The sequence below is a fragment of the Schistocerca nitens genome, chromosome 2, assembly GCF_023898315.1.
Source record: "Schistocerca nitens isolate TAMUIC-IGC-003100 chromosome 2, iqSchNite1.1, whole genome shotgun sequence".
NCBI lineage: Eukaryota > Metazoa > Arthropoda > Insecta > Orthoptera > Acrididae > Schistocerca > Schistocerca nitens.
Window position 1 is genome coordinate 885491242 of NC_064615.1, and position 4438 is coordinate 885495679.

Here is a 4438-nt window from a genome sequence, read left to right on the forward strand (position 1 = left end):
CAGGATGAAATTTTCACTCAGCGAGGTATTTACTGATATGAAATTGTGTGGACATAGTTTTAATCTGCCATGAAATTTCTGCACCAAATGTTGCTGATTAGCATATGTAATCGTCATTTTTACGAAAAATGCGTGCCTTATTATTTCCAACTGCGCACTGCACCAAAAATTCAGTTTCATTACAAACAAAAATTCTTCACTACTAATTTTTTTTATAAAAGATTGTTAATCAACATTATATAGTCGACAAACGACAAATTAAAGTTGTTCTATATATTTCTGCTTTACGCCTTCAGTAAGCATGCATGTATGCTCCTTTGCTTAAAAGTCTGAATACAGATCCTCCACACAGGAAACGAGCGTGATGCCGCATAGCTGCACTGCGCAATGTAAAAGGCTAACTTTATTTTAACATATTAAACGTGGTGAGAAAACTAAGAGCCGATTTTCTCGAGAATTTTTGAGAATTACATTGAACTGATTTGAAAGAGGTATATTTGCGTTTTGAACTTCAAGTATCATAAATATAAAAAAATCCGGCTGCCGTGTGGTTAGTGAAGAACAGGCAATTTGGTCACATATGGAGGCACAATTTAGCACTATTACTGGTAAGTTTCTTCATGAATTAATAAACTTTATAGGTTCGTCTTAAAAATAAGATACGATACACGATGCCTTGAGTCTGTCACAGTACCTCAAAAAGCATAGAGGAGATAGAGAAGATCCAAAGTAGAGCGGCACGTTTCGTCACAGGGTTATTTGGTAAGCGTGATAGCGTCACAGAGATGTTTAGCAAACTCAAGTGGTAGACTCTGCAAGAGAGGCGCTCTGCATCGCGGTGTAGCTTGCTGTCCAGGTTTCGAGAGGGTGCGTTTCTGGATGAGATATCGAATATATTGCTTCCCCCTACTTATGCCTCCCGAGGAGATCACGAATGTAAAATTAGAGAGATTCGAGCCCGCACGGTCTTTCCGGCAGTCGTTCTTCCCGCGAACCATACGCGACTGGAACAGGCAAGGGAGGTAATGACAGTGGCACGTAAAGTGCCCTCCGCCACACACCGTTGGGTGGCTTGCGGAGTATAAATGTAGATGTAGATGTAGAATACCGTACTCTTCTGACACCCTGGTCAACCCGAGAAAACCTCGCGTGAGCAACAGTCAAATTTAACTACGTCGGCTCACTCATTTAACTTTGATCGAGGTCGGTCCACCAGAGTTTTGGATCGAACAAGGTTAAATGCCAACTTTACTGTAGTTAACTTTTAACTGAGGTTGGTGCACTCGGCCAGTAGATGTAAATGCTGGTAATGAAATGAGCAATAAGTTAAAATAAAACAAAAAATACACCGTTCCTGGAACTATTTAAAGCAGTTAGTGGATGAAGCGGGATAGTACGTCAAGTGGAGAGGGAAACAGAAAATACTTAAAGCTCCCGACTGCATCTTCTGTGCGTGTGCGCTGGTGGGTAGCAAATCTCCAACGGGGACGTCGGAGTGACGACTCTCAGACTCTTTTAATTGTTCATACCGCCACTCGTGTGAAAGTCCGCTGACTACATTAGCTGAATGTAAAATGCAGACTACTTGCTCTGGCACTGGAGCGAATGATGAAAGCGACGGGCCTGCACAGTGACGAGTGCTCGCGCACCCACCCACTCACGCACACACACACACACACACAGACGTCTGCAGCGAGAGGGCTCCGGCGCGAGGCAGAGCCAGAGGCAGGAGGGCGATATTTGATTAGTGAGGGTGTCCCACCCCATATGTTGCTCTAGCTGTGGGGGACGCAGGAAGCAGAGGGTGTGCTAGTGCGCTGCCTGCCGCCGTGCAGATCGATTCCCCTGCCGGAGGCTGCGGTCGTTCGCCAGCTGCTCTGTGCTCTGGTCTCTAACGCCGTGACTGCTGTCTCCCGGCTCCATTCACTCAAATGGTTTCACCAGTCCTACTGTTAATTTCCTTTGAGCGGGTGCTACCGTCTTACAAGCTTTATAAAATGACGACACTCGCGCCATCGGCTACGTTATCGTTTACTTTTGAAGCGATCTGTTAACACTCGCTTTTTTATCATCCCACTATGGTATCAATGAAATACTCGGAACTACACTCCGCGAGAAAATTAGAGAGTCATTTCTTTTTAAACCCTGTCGCCGCTCGGGATTAGCCGAGCGGTCTGCGGCGCTGCAGTCATGGACTGTGCGGCTGATCCCGGCGGAGGTTCGAGTCCTCCCTCGGGCATAGGTGTGTGCGTTTGTCCTTAGTATAATTTAGGTTAAGTAGTGTGTAAGGTTAAAGACTGTTGACCTTAGCACTTAAGTCCCACAAGATTTCACACACATTTGATAAACAAACACTGTCATCTTCCCGCAATTAGCTCAAAGATGTCTACAGCACTCCTGTGTAATGGTACAAAAGCGTTGCCCCCTGCGACGTCACCCTCCGGCTCGGCGACGCTCCAAATAGCAATATGTCGACATGCGAAAAGAGCGCCAGAGTTCAGGCGCTCAAGTGAGATGTAATGTGGGTTAGTAATGTCACATTCGCACCAAATTCCTCTACAAATCCGCCCAGCACCACAGTGAACGTCTGCAGTGGCCGAGCGGTTCTAGGCCCTTCAGTCTGGAACCGTGCGACCGCTACGGTCGCAGGTTCGAATCCTACCTCGAGCATGGATGTGTGTGATGTCCTTAGGTTAGTTAGGTTTAAGTAGTTCTAAGTTCTAAGGGACTGATGACCTCAAATGATGAGTCCCATAGTGCTCAGAGCCATTTGAACCACTTGAACCACAGCGAGCGTCTGATACGACGGGAAGGTCGTCACCCCCCAAACTCAACCACATGTCTCTCCTTCTCCAGTCGCATCTGCAGTGGAGCTTAAATCCACGACACCCTATATAAAAGCCGCGTGGTATTTTTGTGAAGCCAGTGGTAACACCGGTTCCCGTCAGGTCGCCGAAGTTAAGCGCTGTCGGGCTGGGCTAGCACTTGAATGGGTGACCATGCGGTCAGCCGAGTGCCTTTGGCAAGCGGGGTGCACTCGGTCCTTGTCGGGCAAACTGAGGAGCTACTTGATTAGGAAGTAGCGGCTCCGGTCTTGGAAACTGGCATACGGCCGGGAGTGCGGTGTGCTGACCACATGCTCCTCCATATCCGCATCCAGTGACGCCTGTGGGCTGAGGACGACACGGCGGCCGGTCGGTACCGTTGGGCCTTCATGGCCTGTTCGGGAGTTTCTTTTTTTTACGGGTGGCCGAGGAAAACATATCAGACACACTGCCGCTCAGCATTGACAGGACAAGATCTCATTAGGTGACGTAAATAGTCTCAATAAAAGCATCTCTTTCCTTGGGCCGTTCATTTGCATACAGTTCGTAGTCGAAAACAATCGTTTGCAATTGGATATGCAACGTAACTTTCTTGACTATCTTTGACGCTGCTGTCACTCCTTGGAAGAGTCAACTGTTCTCTAAGGACATTGTGGGGCTGCAGTGAGGGCATTTTTTGCTCTAGTGTAGACGGTAGAAGCACTAGGGACCGTTCTAAATCATTCGACGAAATCTGGATATCATCCAAACAGCGGAGTGTGTTTATGCTTTTGCAGCCCTCCTTTTCTGCGTCTTGCGGTGGCGTGATCACAGGGAAGTGCGACAGTGACACATCTTATTTTTCTTCTTTTCAGCGATCACAGCCCCTGTAGACCACGCGCTGGGTCAATGGTCTGCTTCCATCTTCTTCTATGTCTAGCTGCCTCTCTCCACCCTGTGGGGATTTCTAATGCTGCGACATCCTACTCCATGTCATCTTTCTAATGTTTGCGATGTCGATCCAGTGGTCTTTGTTGCTTGGAGAATGCCCTCAAATGCCTTCTCAGAAATTCTGTTGGTTTCCATTCTAGCCACATTCCCAGCACATTACAGTCTCCTACTTTCCAATTTCTAGACGATAGTGGGTTGTTTCATTAACTGATAAATTTCAGTGTTCTTTCGAACACTCCATAAGTCATTCTCCAACACAGGTCCCCAGATTTTTCTCATCTCTTTCCTTTCTGTGACACCTACATGCCTTTTGTGGACATATACTATGCCTAACCAGAATATTCAAACAATATATAATCGAATGCAGACTGACAAGTTAAAATAATACTGTCGATAAATGTTGCTGGTCTAGTTGAGGTCTATCAGAAGTAAAACAGGTTAAATTGAATTAATAATGTTTGTTAACTGTGACTAGATTTCTCTTTTTGAGAAAGGAATTCAGTGTCTTGATAGTCCACCTGGTGTTGAAATTCTGTCATAAAGATCAGACAAATGTGATGTCGTTAGCATTTGTAAACCAGCAAATGCCAACACTGTCAAAGAAATGTGAGAAACTTTGCTGAAATCATTTATCAGCGAATCACTGTTTCTGCCATGAAATGCTGAGTCTAATTTCAGAATTA